Consider the following 23,294-nt stretch of genomic DNA (forward strand, 5'->3'; position numbering starts at 1 on the left):
CGCGAAACATGGAAAAACTCCTTCAACAACTTTATGTCTACTCTTTCTCTAAATCAACTAAATTCACTTCCAAATGTCTTTCTCTTTCCTCAAAGCAGTTTATTTTATATTCTTCAAACACCCCGATACCATACTTGTCGTGGATTGCACAAACCATTCTGATCATTTTCATTCACACTATTCTTTTCGGGTGGAACAATGTTTTTAGCATTCCACTAGAGTCTAAGGTCGTGGAGACGTGTGTTGCATGACTCATCGGAGTTGACTACTGTACTTTTCCCTCGGCAATTCATTTAGAAGCTTACGTTTATCTCCTATTTACGCTTTTATATTACAATTCTGTCTCCTGTCCTCTTACACAAAATGGGAAAATGAAAACTGTTCCGGGAAACATTTCATACAGATTAAGGTAGGTAACGGAACTTGCATCATCAGGCCCAGGGAGGAATGATGTCAGTTGGGTTCCCTATCTTAAGGTGAATTAAATATTTTCTAGGCCTATGTTATAATGGGCAATTAAATGCAAACGACGTAGACGAATCAAAATAAGTAAACCATTTATAATTTCAAAAGCAATCGCCATGACAATATATTTATACCACTTTGAGACAAGACGCCCAGTGCTTTCAAGGGATAATGTTTGCCGCCGCCTACGGAAGAACGATTGTACTCAAGGTATGCACCTCTTCTTCCGAAACAAATCGACAGCCACTAATGTCTTTTTCCTGGCTCCAAAAATATCTTAATCCCATTTGGAGAGTCTGGGACTGTATACAAAATGAGTAAGGTCTTCTAGGGGAAACATCTACAGCATAGGCGAAACAATATTTACAAGATGAAGGTGGACATAATCTTGCAACAGACTGATGCAGTAGGTCAACATTCCTTGTCCATTGGACATGATGGTGCGCTTTAATTAACACGCAGGGTTACGTGGGCACACTGCAGCAATTAAAGCGCGCCACCAAGTTCAAATGTTCAGGGTTGTTGATGGACGGCTTTATTGTATTGCGGATAATACCCGTCTAGATGTTGACAACCAATTTTCGATTCCTCGGAAGAAGTTTCGGTAGAAAACCTTTGTACATCCTAGAAAGATAAGCGCTCTCTCTGTGGTGTCACCGCCAGACACCACACTTGCTAGGTGGTAGTCTTTAAATCGGCTGCGGTCCGTTAGTATACGTCGGACCCGCGTGTCGCCACTATCAGTGATTTCAGACCGAGCGCCGCCACACGGCAGGTCTAGAGTGACTTCCTAGCACTCGCCCCAGTTGTACAGCCGACTTTGCTAGCGATGGTTCACTGACAAAATACGCTCTCATTTGCCGAGACGATAGTTAGCATAGCCTTCAGCTACGTTATTTGCTACGACCTAGCAAGGCGCCATTACCAGTTACTACTGATGCTGTAAAACATGTACCGTCAAGAGCGATGTTCACCATTTATGGATTAAAGTTAAGTATTCCACAGCTACGTCCTTTTGTTTTGCTAGTCTAATCTCCTTGACCTGTTCCAGACCTCACGCCATCCTGCGTGAGCTAAAACGCGTGCCTTTCGGCTTCCTCTCAGACCGGTGTTGGCTCTCCTGCCAACCCACAACACTCTCCTCTTTCGATATCTAAATTTTAGGAGCCCTGAGGAATGATACTCGTGGCCGTCGATTTGCTTCGGGTGAAGAGGCGCACGCCTGAATGCAGCCGTGGTTCCATATTGATATGCAAATATTTTTTACATGAAGTCATTGACCTTCTTGTCTCACAGTGTGATGAATTTCGTAACAGTTACGGCGATCACTTATGAAATAATGAACCGTTTACTTACTGTTTAAGACTCTGCACCTCGGTGAAACTGGAACCTTTAGGCTGCGTTCATAGTGGCATAGTGAGTTCATAGTGCGTCCGATCTCCTTCGTTGGTTTTTGACTGAGTCAAAGGAGGTTGGTTTAGGTTAGGATCTATTTTAAGTATGAAGTAGGTTAAATTTTGATCTATTAGCGTGGGGTAGATACCATGACGCCTGTGTGCTTGGATACGGGTGCTACATAGCGGCTTCCGCTATTACAGGGACGCCGAATGCATGTGATTGAGCTTTCCTGTCTCGTAAAGAACATGGCGTGTGCTCTACCCTCTGACCTCAATTATCGGAATAACCAGCCAAGTTTTACGAATATATGAGATGACCCGAGAAACATTCTGTTACATACACCAGATAATTCGTGGTGATATCGAAAAGCGAGCTATAAACATTTTGTTTCTCGGTGTTTGTTTCAAGTCGTGCAGAAGTACATCAGTTAACCCGCAATGACTGTCGTTTAGTAGACGAGTGAAAGCATAAAGTGTAGCATAAGATACTCTAATAAACTACAGCATTAATATATACCGTACACCACATTTGCGTCCGCCCCCGGTAGCTAAGTGGTCAGCGCGACAGAATGTCTACAACCCTAAGGGCTCTGGTTCGATTCCCGGCTGGGTCGGAGGTTTTCTCCACTAAGGGACTGGGTGTTGTGTTGTCCTAATCATCATCATTTCATCCCCATCGACGCGCAAGTCGCCGAAGTGGCGTCATATCGAAAGACCTGCACCCGGCGAACGGTATGTGATGATGTATAACTTGCGAAATGCGTCGCATGAGGAGTAAAGTTATCCCCTGTCCGATATTTAACTTTTACTACCCAGTGAGCCTGATTGGAGAACCGTTGATTATTCTTACAATGGTGGCCAGCCTCGTGCATGACTGTGTCACATTCATATTATTGAAATTAAAACCTTCTCGAAAATCTTGGAATCTCTGGGACCGATACATTGCCAGTATAAATGTCTGTAACACGCAAAAATGGTCGAAATTGCCGATTTCCCGGAATGGATGAACTGTCTACACGCACAAATGAGTTTCTACGGAACCCAGTGCGCTAGCCAAACTTGCACGTGGCTGACATTTTTGTCACACATATTGACACTCGCAGACTCACCCACCAACACGTGCAGGGTACTTATCTTTCATCTACAATCATGAAATTTGGCAAGATAAAAGGTTCTGCAGTACAAGAAAAGGAAAAAAAATCTGACAGTTGCTAATATGTATAGATTTTACCCTCTCCGTTGAGATCACTTTTGCTCTGCTCAGGAACGGTTTGATGTACCCATCCGAGAAAATGTAGACACTATTATGTGATAGTCAATACAATTGTTGCACGGAGCGAAGGTTATTTCATGTGTTCGACGTGATCCTCATTAGAAGCCACGTCGATGCCGCGGAATTGTTCACCGAAATACGGCTACCCGTGTTGCCGGTGCGATGGCCGCAAAGGACACATCAATGGTTTCTTATGGCTCGTTCAGTGTATTAAGCTTCTGTTGATAAACTTAATTTGTCAAGGTCTCCCAGTCCACAGCTTGTGGTCTAGTGGCTAGCGTTGCTGTCTCTGGATCTCGGGGCCCTGGGTTCTGTTCCCGACAGTGTTGCGGATTTTTCTCTGCCCGGGGACTGGGTGTTTATGTTGTCCTCATAATTTCATCATTATTGATGACCGTGGATAATTTGGATTGTGCAACGTCGGACTGTGCAAAAATTGGGACGTTGTACAGGTGCTGATGACTGCGCAGTTGAGCGCCCCACAAACTAAACATCATCATCATCATCATCATCATCAGGGTCTCCCACAGGCAGAAGTCAAGAGGTGTCAGGTCTGGTGACATTGATGAGTACCCAACAGCTCCTCGTCGACCTATCCTTCGTTCAGGTAGATTTTCATCCATGTTGGCTCTGGCATCTGTTTGGTAGTGAAACGGCGGGCCATCTTGTTGTAGGTAAAAATCTTTCATTCCCAAACACCTTTTGGATAACAAGTAGAATCGATGTTATCAGCATGTGAAGATACACCTCAACAGTCACGTTATCTTCAAAGAAGAATGGGCCTATCGAACCACGCTATAACAGACCACACACCACACATTAACACCCGCTAAATTAACATGTGTATTCACGTGAATGTGAGAATTTTCAGAAGCCCAGCACACGCACTTGTGGCAGTTTACAGTACCGTTAAGTTTAAATTGCGCCCCGTCAGATCAGATAATCATCCCTGCAAAACGTTCGTCCTTGAGAAGCATGCGTTCAAACCATTCGCAGTACTCCATCCTTCGATCCAGGTTGTACTCGTTCTAGCGTGCAGTGATCTGGAAATACGCACTTTTCACTTTGCAGCCTTCAGAATTAGCAGTACACTTGATCGCCTCACCCCTACTTCACGTGCACCCTACTTCACACATTTTTGAGGTGACCAAGTAAAATGTTGCAAGACAGATGCATTGGAATCTGCACTTTTTCATGTTTTTGCTCGCCCAGACCTTTCCTAACTCACATCCTGAACAGTACTGACGGCTTCAAATTTATCCTGAATACGATAAATAATTTTACGACCTGGTGGATGGCTGAGTTCCGTACACATTACGCCATTATCGTTGTATCTCCATCATGTTTTCATACATCCAGTAACGCTTCAAAAAGGCATTGCGTTGCTCAGAGGACAGCCTTATTTCATTGACTGCTGCGCTGTCATCTGTTGACAAACGCGCGCAAAGATCTGTTGAAAAAACAATGGACTACTGTTCCACCGAAAATTGCTACGATCTTGTTCCAAAGATATTAACAGTAAAAGAGTGTCTACATTTTTCTGGACCATCTGCGTATTCACCCACTTTGGGTAACATCGTCTAATTTCTCGATTCCCGCAATGGATGAACTGTCCACGCATATACATAATTAAGTTGGTGCGAAACCTTCGGTGCGCGAATCCTACACGCTCTTATACGGATTTTATTTATTTTCCATGTGTTTCCTTTTCATTTGGTTGTCCCGTATGCTTTTCCCTCTCCATACAAGAATCTAGTGAACAAAGGTAGCTAGATTTTTCGATTTCAGCAACACAGCTGCTGTCGATCATGTCAATAGGACAGGTTTCGCTGAACCAAATACCTGGTGCTCCAACATGTGAACCTGAATGCTACTACGACGTTCTTGAGCGAATATTATAGTTGTAAGGAAACTGACAATAAATCTGTGTTAAATTACCATCAATAATTTTGCTCAGTTTGTGGAGAGATTGATTCGGAAACACCTGAGAATGGATTACTTGATTCTTGTCGGCAAATTGAGACTCTGTCCCAGACTCGAACTCTGGACCTTTACCTTTCGGCGAACCTAAGGCCTTAGCTACGCGACCACGATTCACGACCTGACCTCACAACTTTGCTTCTCCAGTACCCCATGTCTCATTTTCCAGACTTCGCAGAAGTTCTCCTGCATAACATACTGGACTAGCTTTCCTGGAAGGAAGGACCTAGTGCCAGAACGTATGTTTGCGTAAGGCGAAAGACTCGGATTTCACTTTCAGTCCTATACAATGTTTTAATCTGCAAGAAAGTTTTGTCACGGACTGCGCGGCCCCTCCCGCCGGAGGTTCGAGTCCTCCCTCGGGCATGGGTGTGTGTGTTGTCCTTGGCATAAGTTAGTTTAAGTAGGGTGTAATTCTAGGGACCGATGACCTAAGCAGTTTGGTCACTTAGATATTCACACACATTTGAAAATTGTTTTGCAAAGAAGTTCCAGGCCAGTACACACTGGGCTGCAGAGTGAAAATTCCCCCCTAAATAGATTATTTGTTTCAATGCTGTTTACCGGTCTGTTTGAACACTTCTTCTGTTTTACCTGTACATACCCGCTTCTGAAGAAGCGATGAGGTTTCTTGAAAACTCCCTGCCGCTGATAGCGTCTGTCTGCTTGTTTGGTAATTACCGCCACTTTATCTGTGGTCAGCCGCTGCGCGCCGCTGCGGTACCTGCATTGCTCTGCCCGTAATTAAAACCCGGTGGCCATGTTTGCGGACGTGGATGGCTGGGCACGCTGGAAAAACTGGCGAGAAAATAAACCAGTCACACAATGCGGCCACCCAACTGTCGCATGTCGGAAAGGGAACTGCTGTCCGCTATTCGTGTCAGATGTCAGCACACTCTACTCATAAAGATACTGAAGAAACTCAAGACACGATATTTCTCTTACTAATGCAATCAAAAAGTACGCTTACTTAAGAGAAATAAGGGCCTCTAATCGGCCGTCTCACTTATAGTAATGTTCGTACTTTTATCAGGCTGCTCATTATTTGAAATTTTGCTGATATTGTCTTCTTTAGATGATGATTAGTATTTTAGGGCACACAACAACGAGGTTATCAGTGCCCGCTAGGTCTTCCTATTAAGATATTTATTCAACTTAGCATTCGGTGGTGGTGGTGGTGGTGGTTAGTGTTTAACGTCCCGTCGACAACGAGGTCATTAGAGACGGAGCGCAAGCTCGGGTTAGGGAAGGATTGGGAAGGAAATCGGCCGTGCCCTTTCAAAGGAACCATCCCGGCATTTGCCTGAAACGATTTAGGGAAATCACGGAAAACCTAAATCTGGATGGCCGGAGACAGGATTGAACCGTCGTCCTCCCAAATGCGAGTCCAGTGTGCTAACCACTGCGCCACCTCGCTCGGTTAGGCATTCGGAGCTTGCCTTCCATCCACAATCGGCCTAATGCTTTTTTCTACTTTGTGGGTCTTAACCTGTGCCCTCAGCTTAGGTAATTCGATCGCCATCATTTTTAAATCACGCCTAGATTTATCATCCTGCAAAAAATGCGACCGATCTATTGCTTTCCAAACCTCCGTATTAAACTTATTAATTGGATTCTTAGTCATCTGCGTGATATTGTTTTCACGACAAAATTGGTCTGTTTTGGAAACATAATCAGCTTCCGGAATGATGACTGTGGCCTTAGACTTATCTGCTGGGACAGCAATAGCCCGATTTTCTAGCAATTTTTGATTTATACAATTTAATGTATTACTGTATGTGACAAGCAGTTACAGTAAAGTTGTGTTTTAGTAATAATGAGTGGTTATACCGTGGGACTGTATGCGCTGGTTGGACAGCGCTACCTGGTGTCCGGTTGTGAACCGCTAGAATCACAGTAGGTAAGCATCTACCCGTGGTCGCGGGGTCACCGGCACGGTAGCTCAGCGTGTTCGGTCAGAGGGCTAGCTGCTCTCTGTCATAAAAAAAAACTGAGTTAATGGATCAACAACGAACTAAAACGGGTGGCTTTCGACGTCCACCGAGAGCAGATACAACGAACGAAAACGAACAAAATGAGATTAAAAAAAAAAAAAGGGGTAGCGTCTTCGATTCATAATCAAAACGTCTTCGGTCCCGGATTCGATCCTCGTCACTGCCTAAATTTTGATAAATAATAAGCATTGGCGGCCGAAGACTTCCGGCATAAGTCAGCCTCATTCTGCCAACGGCCTTGTCAAAGAGGGCGGAGGAGCGGATAGAGGTTCAGGGCACTCTCTTGTCCTAGGGGTGGGAAATTGCCCCTAGAGGTGGAAGAATCAGCAATGATCAACGACATGAGGATGCAGAAGGCAATGGAAACCACTGCATTAAAGACACGTAACGTGTATCCACAGGACGTGTGGCCTGTATTTGAAGAAGTGTCATGACGATCTCTCCATTGGCAAAAGATTCCGGAATAGTCCCCCATTCGGATCTCCGGGAGGCGAATGCCAAGGGGGAGGTTACCATGAGAAAAAGATTGAATAATCAACGAAAGGATAACGTTCTACGAGTCGGGGCGTGGAATGTCAGAAGCTTGAACGTGGTAGGGAAACTAGAAAATCTGAAAAGGGAAATGCAAAGGCTCAATCTTGATATAGTAGGGGTCAGTGAAGTGAAGTGGAAGGAAGACAAGGATTTCTGGTCAGATGAGCATCGGGTAATATCAACAGCAGCAGAAAATGGTATAACAGGTGTACGATTCGTTATGAATAGGAACGTAGGGCAGAGGGTGTGTTACTTTGAACAGTTCAGTGACCGGGTTGTTCTAATCAGAATCGACAGCAGACCAACACTGACAACGATAGTTCAGGTATACATGCCGACGTCGCAAGCTGAAGATGAAAAGATAGAGAAAGTGTATGAGGATATTGAAAGGGTAATGCAGTATGTAAAGGGGGACGAAAATCTAATAGTCATGGGCGACTGGAATGCAGTTGTATGGGAAGGAGTAGAAGAAAAGGTTAAAGGAGAATATGGGCTTGGGACTAAGAATGAAAGAGGAGAAAGACTAATTGAGTTCTGTAACAAGTTTCAGCTAGTAATAGCGAATACCCTGTTCAAGAATCACAAGAGGAGGAGGTATACTTGGAAAAGGCCGGGAGATACGGGAAGATTTCAATTAGATTACATCATGGTCAGACAGAGTTTCCGAAATCAGATACTGGATTGTAAGGCGTACCCATGAGCAGATATAGACTCAGATCACAATATAGTAGTGATGAAGAGTAGGCTGAAGTTCAAGACATTAGTCAGGAAGAATCAGTACGCAAAGAAGTGGGATACGGAACTACTAAGGAATGACGAGATACGTTTGAAGTTCTCTAACGCTATACATACAGCAATAAGGAATAGCGCAGCAGGCAGTACAGTTGAAGAGAAATGGACATCTCTAAGAAGGGCCATCACAGAAGTTGGGAAGGAAAACTTAGGTACAAAGAAGGTAACTGCGAAGAAACCATGGGTAACAGAAGAAATACTTCAGTTGATTGATGAAAGGAGGAAGTACAAACATGTTCCGGGAAAATCAGGAATAGAGAAATACAAGTCACTGAGGAATGAAATAAATAGGAAGTGCAGGGAAGCTAAGACGAAACGGATGCAGGAAAAATGTGAAGACATCGAAAAAGATATGATTGTCGGAAGGACAGACTCAGCACACAGGAAAGTCAAAACAACCTTTGGTGACATTAAAAGCAACGGTGGTCACATTAAGAGTGCATCGGGAATTCCACTGTTAAATGCAGTGGAGAGAGCAGATAGGTGGAAAGAATACATTGAAAGCCTCTATGAGGGTGAAGATTTGTCTGATGTGGTAGAAGAAGAAACAGGAGTCGATTTAGAAGGGATAGGGGATCCAGTATTAGAATCAGAATTTAAAAGAGCTTTGGAGGACTTACGGTCAAATAAGGCAGAAGGGATAGATAACATTCCATCAGAATTTCTAAAATCATTGGCGGAAGTGGCAACAAAACGACTATTCACGTTGGTGTGTAGAATATATGTCTGGCGACATACCATCTGACTTTCGGAAAAGCATCATCCACACAATTCCGAAGACGGCTAGAGCTGACAAGTGCGAGAATTATCGCACAATCAGCTTAAAAGCTCATGCATCGAAGCTACTTACAAGAATAATATACAGAAGAATGGAAAAGAAAATTGAGAATGCTTTAGGAAAAGTAAAGGGACGAGAGAGGCAATTCTGGCGTTACGCCTAGTAATGGAAGCAAGGCTAAAGAAAAATCCAGACATTTTCATAGGATTTGTCGACCTGGAAAAATCGTTCGACAATATAAAATGGTGCAAGCTGTTCGAGATTCTGAAAAAAGTAGGGGTAAGCTATAGGGAGAGACGGGTCATATACAATATGTACAACAACCAAGAGGGAATAATAAGAGTGGACGATCAAGAACGAAGTGCTCGTATTAAGAAGGGTGTAAGACGAGGCTGTAGCCTTTCGCCCCTACTCTTCAGTCTGTACATCGAGGAAGCAATGATGGAAATAAAAGAAAGGTGCAGGAGTGGAATTAAAATACAAGGTGAAAGGATATCAATGATACGATTCGCTGATGACATTGCTATCCTGAGTGAAAGTGAAGAAGAATTAAATGATCTGCTGAACGGAATGAACAGTCTAATTAGTACACAGTATGGTTTGAGAGTAAATCGGAGAAAGACGAAGGTAATGAGAAGTAGTAGAAATGAGAACAGCGAGAAAATTAACATCAGGATTGATGGTCACGAAGTCAATGAAGTTAAGGACTTCTGTTACTTAGGCAGTAAAATAACCAATGACGGACGGACCAAGGAGGACATCAAAAGCAGACTCGCTATGGCAAAAAATGCATTTCTGGCCAAGAGAAGTCTACTAATATCAAATACCGGCTTTAATTTGAGGAAGAAATTTCTGAGGATGTACGTCTGGAGTACAGCATTGTATGGTAGTGAAACATGGACTGTGGGAAAACCGGAACAGAAGAGAATCGAAGCATTTGAGATGTGGTGCTATAGACGAATGTTGAAAATTAGGTGGACTGATAAGGTAAGGAATGAGGAGGTTCTACGCAGAATCGGAGAGGAAAGGAATTTGTGGAAAACACTGATAAGGATAAGGGACAGGATGATAGGACACCTGCTAAGACATGAGGGAATGACTTCCATGGTACTAGAGGGAGCTGTAGAGGGCAAAAACTGTAGAGGAAGACAGAGATTGGAATACGTCAAGAAAATAATTGAGGACGTAGGTTGCATGTGCTACTCTGAGATGAAGAGGTTAGCACAGGAAAGGAATTCGTGGCGGGCCGCATCAAACCAGTCAGTAGACTGAGGACCAAAAAGAAAAAAAAAAATCCTGCGCCGAATAGGGCAGTGATGATGCCGACCGGTGTTAGGCGAGCAGTGGTAGTTTCATCTGGTGGCTTCAGTTTCATATTCTATGGAAAGAACGGCCATGAGAGCAGTTTTTTATAATTTTTTATTGGTTATGACATTGATTTTATCAGATGCTCTGCTTCATATGCCATGATGTCTGTATGGTTTTATAAATGTTAACCCACGTTTTAGGTATGTGGTTCAGTAATAATTGTAATGTATGTAGTTAACTCATGAAAGCGCTCCCTCAAACCTGTTATGTTATACCTTCACAGATCTGATGATGGCACCTTCAGAGTGCTGAAACCGGTCATCTAATAAACGACTGAAGCGATCGTGGCTTTTCAATTATTTTAAAAACAGAGTGATCGCCCCACGACACACCATCTGTTCACTGCAAAAAACTCCACTTTTGTCTAAGAAAATAAGGGAACAGAATACACTATCACTCTATTTGATTACCCCGTAGAAATCAAAACTGCCTAGTTACTATAGCCAGCTCGTAATATCATTGCCGACATCAGCATAAAGGTTTCCGTGACGTTAATTGCAAAAAATTAAGGAAAGGCCGTTATCTTCTGTAATCTTCATGGTCTGTGTATTACCTTTTCTTCCTCTTAGGCATAGAACATGTTACAGTTTCAACGCCGGCGCTAACATTGAGCAGCACTTTATCATATGTACATGTTATAAAATACATCTTTGTCATAACAAACCTGAGAAGCGAACCCTTTCTCCATTTTCCCTGCTAAATATGCCACATCTGTCTTAACTGAACACAGTTTTTACACATGGACATCTTAATGCACGTCACTGATAATTGTTGAAGTTTAGATAAAACATTTGAAGTAATATCTTCATTTCAAATTAATGACCTCATTTTATCTAAATACAATTTAGTGTTCTGCCTTCAACAGTCAAGAAAGTTGATTACAGTGATTGTAGCAGATGATCGTAAAGACAAAAATACAAGTTAATGTTGTCCTTTGCCTGAGCACGAATTTAAAGTATAAAATATTGTATCACTGCTACAAAAATCCAAACGTGACGTTAATACAAGAATTTATATGAAATGTGCGTTTTTCAAATTTCGATCGATTTGGGACTTAATTTATGTAATCTAAATTTTAATTTTATCCAGGCTCAGCAGATTTGAAAGGTTCTAAACGCGTTTTGTTTACTTTGTCCACCAACCTTTTCACTGCCATATAAATTACGAGAGGTAATAACAATTTAAAAATCCATACATTTTTGATTTGAATGTTTCATTAGAATATGTGGCTGACTGTCAGTTCTTCACACGAGACGTCGGCATTGTTGAAGTGAATCAAATATTAGCCACCGTTAAATAACTTCTAAAGATATTACCTTTAGATATGTTGACGGTCAGAATCATGGTTATAATTACTATACATCAGAAACCATTTTCGCTTTAGCAATATGCGAAAACATAATTTGAACAGAATTCAATAAGCATAACTATAAAAGTTTGTAATCTGATGTGTATTTCCTCACCTACGGGCAATTCTGCCAACATTGTAGTGGACAAATGACTATTTTACTACCTGACATAGTTTCATTGTATCCCATACATAGGCTAATCTGTTACAAGTATTACACTTTTCTATAGGAAATTGACATCCACATATTTCAAAACGTACTGTAAAAATAAATGTATGTACATACAGGATATAAAAAATATAAATTCAGTTATTCTTATTTGCAACTGAGAACTGTGTACTGAACAAAATTACACGATTTTTTATTTCATTTGTAGACTAATAATTATACCTATGAGAAGCAAGAGCTAACCATTAATGTTTGTTTATTAAATGAATTCTCAATAGCAAATAAGGACAACCATCAGCTATAGAACGGAATAATGACAACGAAAATTTGTGCCGGACCGGGATTCTAACCCGAATTTCCCGATTATCCCCAGCGCTCGCCTTACCATTTCGCTACCTGTGCACGACTCAAAACCAAACCCAAACTCCCATATGTCGTCAACCATGCGTCTAAGACCTGTACTGGTACATCCATTATGAATATTCTCGTACAGGTCAGACGTTGTACCTGAAATGTCGCTTGCCGTCGTCAGTAGATAAATACGATGCATGTCCAAAGGGAAAGGGCTTTCAAGTACAACGTCTGACCTGCACCGCAATATACATAACGAATGTACAACGGGAGGACGTAGACGCATTGTTGACGACATATGGAGGTTTGGGTTTGGTTCTGAGTCGTGTACAGGTGGCCAATAGTATGGCTCGCGGTAAGCGGGAAATCCTGGTCGGGCACACATTTTGACTGTCGTCACTCCATTCTACAGCTAATAGTAGTCATTATTCGCAGTTGCTAATTCATTTAATGAATTTCATAACAGCTGTAGTCACCGCAGTGCCTGTTCCTTTGGACATGCTTGCATGTCCAAAGGAACTTTGCATAGTAATCAAAATAACACAGCCGCTGTAATATCGTATGACTGTTTGTTTTACACTGGGCTGCAGGCAGGTGTTGAAGTGTGGACGTGTGGACACAGTTAGCATATACTGACACTCGTAGTCCACTAAGTGGCGCAATATGACTGTACAGAAAACATCAGGTAGTATATTTGCAACATGTTTGTGGAAAGAATTTCTATGCAGAGAAAAAATTATCAAACTATTACGTGTACCTATTGAGTTACCACATATTAAATATCTGCACTTATACCTGTTCCACCCTGTATGTATACGTAAGTTCCACACCTTCTCCTAAGGCACTGAATCGATTTCCGTCAACTTGTACGCATATCACTTACGGCCTGGAGGGAATCAGTGTGCGGATAAGAAGCACTGGCGTGCAGCTCACGTTACGCGAATTTGCAGGATTCATTCACATAGTATTTGAGAACAAGAGCACTCAATGACTTGGAAACAACTTTACACATAATTTCAAACCTTTACGAAACTGATTTTCAATGAAAACCCACACAAAATGACAAAAGCGAAAAATATTATCGCTTACTACATTTCGCTGTTCTTGCAGTAAGACTGCCGCATCAGGCATGACGTTTTATTTATTGTTCCTTTGTTACTAACTGTGTTCACAACACCTTTTGCAGACGGTATTCACATATTACATTGAACATATATTTGTTCGAGACATGGTTCAGAAGAAGTCACATTTAGTACACACATTAACTACAATCTGGAAAAAATATTGCAGGACTAAGAACCACGAACTTCCTGTTGGGGTGGGTGTGATGTCGTGGAGAGAGAAGGAAGGACGAGGAGAGGGACAGATCGTGAGGGGAGTGACGTCACAGAGATTTAGCTGCGTGAAATTGAAACTGCAGGACAAATGTTTCTAGAGAAACAGGTTGAAAAATATGTACAAATATATGTGAAATATGTTTAATATATGTGGAATATGTGTGACATACGTGTAAATTGCCAAAGCGAACGCTGTAAAGCTCATCATAAGCCTCTTGATCGATTTCTATCATACATGGCACACATATAACTGAATGGAAGGAAATACTGAGGGGGTAAATGTGGTGTCACCGCCAGACACCACACTTGCTAGGTGGTAGCCCTTAAATCGGCCGCGGTCCATTGGCATACGCCGGACCCGCGTGTCGCCACTGTCAGTAATTGCAGACCGAGCGCCACCACACGGCAGGTCTAGAGAGACGTCCTGGCACTCGCCCCAGTTGTACAGCCGACGTTCATAGCAATGGTTCACTGACAAATACGCTCTCATTTGCCGAGACGATAGTTAGCATAGCCTTCAGCTACATTTGCTACGACCTAGCAAGGCGCCGTATTCAATTGATAATTAATGTTATGAAGCATGTACCATAACGAGAGATGTTCTACAATTGCGGATTAAAGTTAAGTATTACTTCATCTACGTACTTTATTTACAATTCTCAAGATATTGTCCTGTTCCAGACCTCACGCCAGTCAGCGTGTAATTAAACGCGTGCATTTCGGCCTCCTCTAGAAAAACAGTGTTGGCTCTTCTGCCAACACTACAGTAAGAACCAGCAACGTGGAGAGAGGGACACGCAGAGAGGGGAAAAAAGGATGTGGACACAAATATGGGGCAGGAGGAGATAGGGTTACAGTGAGGGGAGGGGGATATGGATTGAGAAAGGGAAGAGGAGGAGATGGGCAGAGAAAGAGAGGAGGACAGACGGACAGAGGAAGTAAAGAGGAGAAGATGGAATAGAAAGGTGGGGAGGAAAGATCAGACTGACAGAGGCTGGAGGACGAGATGGACAGAGGTAAGGGAAGGAAGAAGAAAACAGAGACAGGAAAGACTGACTATATTTCTGACTTGCTTGAAGTTCGAACTGTCACCTCGAAAACATCGAGCAGTGTCTATGAAACCAGGTTATGGGATCAGTCCTTTACTAATGCCTTCGTTGTTGTCTTACATTACCGTATTTAATCGTGTAACAACGAATTCATTCTTCTTAAAATGTTACCAAAGTATGTCTTTTCGTAAAAAATAAAAAGAGAAACTTTAAATATTTAAAATTTTTTGTCATTATATCTAAAGTTTATGCAATTGTAAATCTTCAGTATTCTTCGAAACTGAATTCCTTTTGAAGCAGAAATTATTCTGGAAGTATAAAGCTCTTTTGGGAAGCTCACTCGTAAACTAACCGATTCTTTGTAATTAGTGTTCTTGTAGATATGTAACTGGCAATTGTGCCCTTATTTTACTGTCAGATGTGTGAGTACAACTGCAGTTTGATATATACTCATGTTGTTGGTGTATGCAAGTCCGATTTTTAATGCCAGACTGGTTGATCCACTATATTCAGTAACGGTTCTGTTTTGGTCACATATAAAGTGACAGTGGACAGCCTAGGTTGAGGTCCTGTGAGGATGCTGTTTCTTACAAAGAGTGGGGAAAACAAAATTTACCCAAAAAGTATCTGATGTGCCTTAAGACAGGCAGCCCTGCATACACAATCCGCCCCAGGTGATGTTAGCTGTGTTGTCTATTTTAAGTTGCATTAAAAATTTCCTGTGACAGTTTCGCTTCGCCCAGTATATTCCGTATAAGAGAAATCGTGTAAGTCCTTTTAAGGTGGAGAAATGGCTACAACCACGTGTTGGAAACGGACAGCAGCAAGATCGTCCCATAGGCGAGACTTTGGTTTGGCATTCTGCAATGTTGGCCCGCACCTGGGTAGGGCCCCCACGACTTTCATGCGAATAAAAAATCGATGGATTCAGAGGCGCTGTACTTAACGCCATGAAAAAATTCTCAATAGCTCCACACGACTAGCGCCCGAGATTGCCGGGCTGGGTAGCCGTGCGGTCTATGGGCGCCTTGTCACGGTTCGCTCAGCTGCCCCGTCGGAGGTGCGAGTCCTCCCTCGGGCACGGGTGCGTGTGTTGTCCTTAACGTAAGTTAGATTAAGTAGTTTGTAAGCTTAGGGACCGATGGCCTCAGCAGTTTGGTCCCATAGAAATTGCCAACAAATTCCCAAACTTCCCCCAAGAGTAGAGTCATATTGTCGGTCGTGCAAGATCCTAAAACGATGTCACATCACTTGAGCCAAGAAAAAGCGGTAATTGCAGTAACACAAATTACCTCACGATCAGTGGGACGACGTCTGAATCACGACGGACTGCCAGCACGAGGATCATAGTTCCACCTTCCCAGAGAGAGACTCGTCATCGACGGTCCTGAACGCAGGAGTGCACTGGGTACAAAATACGGATCATCTCTGGTTCGCAGGCCAGCAGTTTGGCCAGGAGCCTTTACGTATTCGATGTTAAGGTCCGTGATTTCCCCTCTCTTCCAATTCTTCGTGACGATGTCTTTCAAGAACACATCACAAGACCTCGCACTGCATTTGCTGTCTTAATCAATCTCGATGATGTAGATGGTTTTCGACTCCTGCCCCAGCCTGCTCTCCAGATGTCTCAAACATTGAATTATGGGTCGACACGATACTGACGTGCCGCTCCCACCAAATCGCTAGAGTTCATTCGTTTTGGCACAGAGGTGAAGCAGCATGGAGTGATGTATTCATGAAATGATAATTAAATGGACACCCTAGCTGCAAACAGGCGTTGATGTACTTCATTGGGGACGTTGAAAATGTGTGCCCAAACCAGGACTCGAACCCCGGATCTCCTGCTTACATGGCAGACGCTCTATCCATCTGAGCCACCGCGGGCACAGAGGATAGTGCGTCTGCAGGGACTTATCCTTTGAACTCGTGCGGGACTTGGTAGATTAATCTGCCACGAGTAATGAGTATGATGGGCAAACATCTATTAGGCGCACTACGAATGTAGTGGTGTGGACATGTTGGGAATGTGGATCTCACGGGGAGCGTGCAATGGATAAGTCCCTGCAGACACACTATCCTCTGTGCCCGCGGTGGCTCAGATGGATAGAGCGTCTGCCATGTAAGCAGGAGATCCCGGGTTCGAGTCCCGGTTGGGGCACACATTTTCAACATGTCCCCAATGAAGTACATCAACGCCTGTTTGCAGCTAGGGTGTCCATTTAATTATCATTTCATTTCGAGCAAAGCTGCATGGTCATCCACGGTAACTGTTCTTTCGGGAACAGATACTGCCGTCATATATTGTGATGTATTCATATCCTTCATCCTAGAGAAGTTCGTCTTGATTCCAAGCCAGGTTAGAGCTGTAGTTCCCGACAGAGTTTGCAGCTATTAGAACTAAATTTCGCCCCTTGTACATCTACAGATTTAATAGTGTATGTATTCTTCCTCAAATACTATTCAAACACAAGGCGTGTAATAGTAGTAGTTGTTGTTGTGATCGTCAGATCGATAACTGGTTTGCTGCAGCTCTCCATGCTAGTCTGTCTCTCGCTAGCCTCTTCTTGTCTGCAAAACACTGCATCCTACATGAATCCTAAATTGCTTAATGTATTCATCCCTAGATCTCCCATTACAGTTTTTACCCCCCCCCCCATACTTCCCTGAATTCACAAACTGACTATTCCTTGATACCGTTGGATGTGTCCCATCCACAGATCCGTTAGTTTACACAAATTATGCCACAAGTTTCTTTTTTATCCCGTTTCAATTCAGCAATATCTCAGTAGTTATTAGATCTACGCATCTAACCTTCAGCAGTCTTCTCTAGTTTCGTTCTTCCGTAGCTCGGTATTTCTAAAAGCTTGTTCTCTCTTCTTCTTTAGGCTGTTTTTCGTCAATATCGCGTTTCGGTACAGTTTGTAGTGCCACATTCTAAATCTTCCATTTCTTTCTTATCGACATTGTTTATCTTCTCATTCAAAAATTGGCTCTGAGCACTATGGGACTTAACTTCTTAGGTCATCAGTCCCCTTACACCTAACTAACCTAAGGACATCACACACATCCATACCCGAGGCAGGATTCGAACCTGCGACCGTAGTGGTCACGCTGTTCCAGACTGTAGCGCCTAGAACCGCTCGGCCACCCTGGCCGGCTATCTTCTCATTCCACTTCTATATAAAGTTACACTCCAGTCAAATACTTTCGAAAATATCTTCTTCGCACTTAAATTAACAAGTTGACGTACCTGACATTTTCGTATTTCATAGATTTTGTAATCACTTTTCTAGAACCACACAACGTCCCAAAACTAAAGTTCTGCTTGATTACGTCCTCACCTCCGAGAAACTAGATGTCTTTGTGGCTGATTATACTGCATAACATACCGCATTTATTATTCGTTTGAACACACATATTTCAGCCTTGACATCATATCCTTTTAATAAGACAATACGTAACTGTTTGCATTAAACACGCTGCTATGCAAAACATAGTTTGGAAGAAAAATATATGTGGGTTCCACTCTTATCGCTTACACACCAGTAACAAAAAGATGTAACACAAGCGTTGCTTCAAAACAAACCACAATTTATTGCGGTTTTTATTAAAAACGGCTAGTGGCTGTGTGGAGATAAGGATGTTTTACCACTAGTGGCTTTCAGCTGCGAATTTAGTTGCGTCCGTCTTCGTATGCGGAACATTCTCGCTTATCGATTGAGCCTCGTGGCATAAAACGGGACATTGTGACCAAGGGTGATGTAATAAACTTCATCTCGCCGAAACAAAGTTTAAACTTGGTACAACAAACATAAGCGACACTGCCACCTATCAACTGCCAATCCTGTGGGGGCAATTACGTTCGGTGTGAATAAACAGCAATGAGGCCTGACCACAGACCCGGAACAACACGACGGCGTAATTTCCCAATTTAGCTGCTGTTATAACTCCGATTCCATGGTGTCAATGCTGTAATGAGTGTTACGAGAGACAAATTTTCTCATATTTAGCGACATGATGAAAGCATAAGATGTGAGAACGTACTACTTGTGTCTACACGGGCAGAATTAATCTTTATGGTACATAAATTAACGGAAAAATAGAAAAGACGGAGTCACAAATTTCTACACGTACTTTATCAGTTACCCTGTTCACCTTTACTATCTGTCAAGGGTATTTAAAAATTCGCTGTCACTCTCATTTCCAAGAACTGAGTACGTGAAATTTATTACATTATCTGAAAAGAAGTACTGAGCAGAATTCTAGAGCCAGGCAGAACATTAACGCTGACAATAATCAGTCTATTTCTGCTAAAGATGTCCCTGCTTCAAATTATATTTATTCAATCGAATGGCAGCCTGACTCGGTGCTAACAAACTAGCATTTTGTTTTTGTACTTATCCTGCTCGCAGAGATACAATGGTGAGATAGTTGCAGCCACGAGTATTGGACAGTGGCATCAGTTGTGGCTCTTGCACCATTGGATAAATGGTCCCGTTAAACATCTTAAAATGTTAAGATGCACAACCTTGTACGCCCATTTTTACCTTGCAAATCTGCAGTCTGTTAAGAATTACCCTAACTGATCTTACACCAGTTTACCAACTGATATTTCCAACTAAATTCTCCTTCAATTTCAGAATATTCTCTGAGATGCCGTACTTTATTTTCGTTTTCTCTCAGTCACTTATTGAAACCTATCTAACTCCAGTTATTTTCAGTATGGCGCACTTTTGGAGATTTACAGCCGCGCGGGATTAGCCGAGCGGTCTAGGGCGCTGCAGTCATGAACTCTGCGGCTGGTCCCGGGGGAGGTTCGAGTCCTCCCTCGGGCATGGGTGTGTATGTATTTGTCCTTAGTATAATTTAGGTTAAGTAGTGTGTAAGCTTAGGGACTGATGACCTTAGCAGTTAAGTCCCATAAGATTTCACACACATTTGATTTTTGGAGATTTACATCTGAATTTTCAGGTGCACTCACGGTCATCGTCATAGAAAGTTAATTCGCTCGGTTTCTCCAGTTGCTTGCAGTACGTCATTTCTTGAAATATATGAATAACTTAATTTGTAAACTGTAACATTTTTCTTTCAACTTATTGATGGCGAATGAACTAGACGCAGTGTAAATAATTTTGAACTCTATTCTCACTTAAATGGTAAGTTTGCTAAATGGGGTCAAACAGCAGGAAACTAACCCTAGGAGGAAATGCCTTCCAATAACGGTAGACCAACTTGCAAGTAGAGATATACGTTCTTTGATAGTGTAGATTTCAGTGACTGGCTGCCCACAAAAGAACACAACCATCAACTGCCAATGTTGTTTCACTCAAGAAGGGAGTGTGCTGGAGCACCTTCGTTTGGTAGTCACGTCACCCTTCGTACTACCACAGGTGCGTTGTCTAGTAGGGAAAGCAGTGTAAGCAGCAGATACTGCAGATATATCTCGCCTGTGACGCATTGTGGAAGCCAAACGTTGAGGCTGAACCACTTGTTATGGATCGTTGCTACCATACCACAGTTATTCTGAATATTTGTGGAGACCAATGATATCAACGCTCCTAAAGGTTGCCTCACTGTGAACGGAGTAGATGGCAGAAATTCCAGTACTGTGGCGGCCAGCATGACGAACCAGTGGCAAAAACATCGCTGCGGAGGCAAATCAGTAGCTTACAAGGCCTACACGTGTTGTGTCACGAGCACTAAGGGTTTTCGTGGTGAATGTTCCACAAGGTCGTCTAGCTTACCGCATGCTTGATAGCCACCTCCCAAGTACTTACTGTTACTGCGGTCACTGTCAAAGATCTTTTATTTCCACCATCAAGCAGAGTTCATCCCTGGGAAACATTTTCCCGCCATAAGTCATACGAGTTTATTTTTAGTTTACACCGGTCGGGGCGCACCCATACAACAATCGCAGTACTTGAATGCTAATTATGACGATACGAGTGTAAGGACAATACAATATTCGATGCCAAAGTGCAGAAAATATCCAACCCGGCCTGAAATCGAACCTGGACCGCTTCGGTCAGTAATCCGTCCCGCTGACAATATAGCTACTGAGGCCAACGCATATGAGCTCTTTTCTCCTAATCGTCTCAGTGATCACTTCAGAACTTCGCCCCCAATTACGAAAGACATTCTGCATAGCGCTTAGAGATTATCCATTATATATTGGATTGCCTATTTTGCAAACGAAAATAAAACATTTTCATCAGTAAGCCGAAAGGAAGCAAGGCAGGGGAGAGTCTAATGTCTGTCGACAAGGAGGTCATTAGAGACGGAATAAGCTCCAATTGGTAAAAGAGGAGAAAGAGATATGGTCGTTCCAAGGAGGGAAACCGTTCTGGTTCTTGGGAAAAGGCGGGCAACCCAAATGTGAGTGGTCAGTGTGTGATGTTAACTACTGTGTCCCTGACTCTTGAACTTTATGTCAGCTCACTCCATCCCCTAGTTGGATATAGCTGCAGAAATTACACTGATCCACAGTCCTTCCACACGTAGTGTAATTACGTGCTCATTTTAAGACGACTATATGTGGATGGAATTCCCAGTACTGCTATGGCACACCTGATGTTTCTTGCTTGATTTTCGTGCAACGCTCGTAATAATTACAGCGTTCGGAAATGAAGCTTCATGGAATTATCTCTTTCTTACCACTTACAACAACTACTTACAACTTTTAATGTTTTCAGTCGATTATCACGCACGTAATGACTGCTAGATGGCAAGTCACCCACTGAACAATACCAGCGAAAACGTTTTCAGAAAAGTGCCCAAGTTACCTTGTGCTCCAATTTGTTTAATTGTTCATTAGAAAATTCAGCATCAACATACATCCACTTTTGAATGATTTCGAACCAATTCTAGTAACCTACTCTCCACTCTGATTTTGGTATCTTAAAAAGCATGGCTTTGAAGGATGCACCAGGTTCTTGAGGTGATGAAAAATTCTCTCATCACAGCATTTGTTTGACATGTGAGACAAAGGGCGTGAATACCTGATAACTCACATGAATAACAGCAGTAAGGCATTGATTCGAAGTTTTCTTCGTGCAGTCATCAATTGTGTGACTCTTCGCATTGCCATGATGAAGAATGACGTGATGCGTTCGATTGTCCTTCCTGGTTTCATCGACCTCCTATGGCAAATGAATTGTTATATTGCATTCAGCAGTTATTGTTTTCCGATATTCTATAGCAATGGTCATGACATGTCAACTGTAGCAAAAGAAACGATTATTATCTGGAAACTGCTTACGTCATGTAAAAAGTTTCCAACGTAGACAACGGGTTGTGTAAACCAATAGAGCAGTAGATGTGAGATTCCCTGATCTGCTAAGGATAGTACCTGAAGGAAGAAAGGAGGAAGGTAGATTAGTGTTTAACGTCCCGTAGATACCCAGGTCATTAGAGACGGAACACAAAGTCGGATTACGAAAGAACGGGGAAGGAAATTTGCCGTGAGATTTCAAAGGAACCATCAAGGAATCTGCCTGTATCAATTAGGGAAATCACGGAACACCTAATTCTGGCTGTCTGGACGCAAATTTGAAAAGCTGTGCTCCTCAGTGCGAGTCCAGTGTGCTAACCAGGCGGCACCTTGTGCAGTTACTGATGAATGTACATATAAGTAATAAACTTTTTCACAATCTTGGTTCGGCACATGGTTTCTATCTATCAGGAAGCCTAATATTCGGAGCACAGTAAAAACACCATTCATGTGTGACTTAACGGTCACTTTGGAAGACAAGTAGTAACTGTTATGTACGTAACACGAGGTAGACAAAAACCTGTAGTGACCTCCCAACCGCCGAGTCTTTACAGATGCCCACTGTCATGTATCTTCAAATGTGATTCATTTAATGTGTGTGAAATCTTATGGGAGTTAACTGCTAAGGTCATAAGTCCCTAAGCTTACACACTACTTAGCCTAAATTATCCTAAGGACAAACACACACATCCATGCCCGAGGGAGGACTCGGCCCTCCGCCGGGATCGCCCGCACAGCTCATGACTGCAGCTCCTTAGACCGCTCGGCTAATCCCGCACGGCGTCTTCAAATGTCTGATTCATTTACAAATGCATTAATGTGTTAATTACACGGTCCAGTCACATTAATGTGACGACCCTTTGTGTTCTATGTCGACATGCAGTAACCACTTAGAGACGGCAGGTGGTAGCACTGGCAGTGGAGCGTGTACAAAGCGTGTCTGAGAAACGCCGAAAACAGGGCAGTCGTTGTCACAACACGGAAACGGAGCGATTTATGTGACGTCCAAAAGGGTGTCGTGCAGGCTCCGACAGTCCAACAATGATATTTCGTTGAATTGTTTGCATGCTGACACTTGTTGCCGGCCTGGCATTGAAATCTACAGAAATTTGCAGCAGGGTTGCACTTCTGTGACGCTGAACCATTCTCTTAAGTTGTCGTTAGTCACGTTCTTGGAGGATCTTTTCAT

General features: G+C 42.7%; 1 protein-coding gene and 1 non-coding gene across 2 annotated transcripts in view; both read left to right on the forward strand.

Moving 5' to 3' along the window:
- Positions 1-23,294, forward strand: part of LOC124622486 (acetylcholine receptor subunit alpha-like 1) — a 957,741-nt gene that overhangs the window by 70,290 nt on the left and 864,157 nt on the right. The gene's annotated exons all lie outside the window — the stretch shown is intronic.
- On the forward strand, positions 16,919-16,993 carry Trnat-ugu. Its single transcript has one exon. It is a non-coding gene; the product is annotated as a tRNA-Thr (tRNA).

The sequence above is a fragment of the Schistocerca americana genome, chromosome 7 (assembly GCF_021461395.2).
Source record: "Schistocerca americana isolate TAMUIC-IGC-003095 chromosome 7, iqSchAmer2.1, whole genome shotgun sequence".
Lineage (NCBI taxonomy): Eukaryota > Metazoa > Arthropoda > Insecta > Orthoptera > Acrididae > Schistocerca > Schistocerca americana.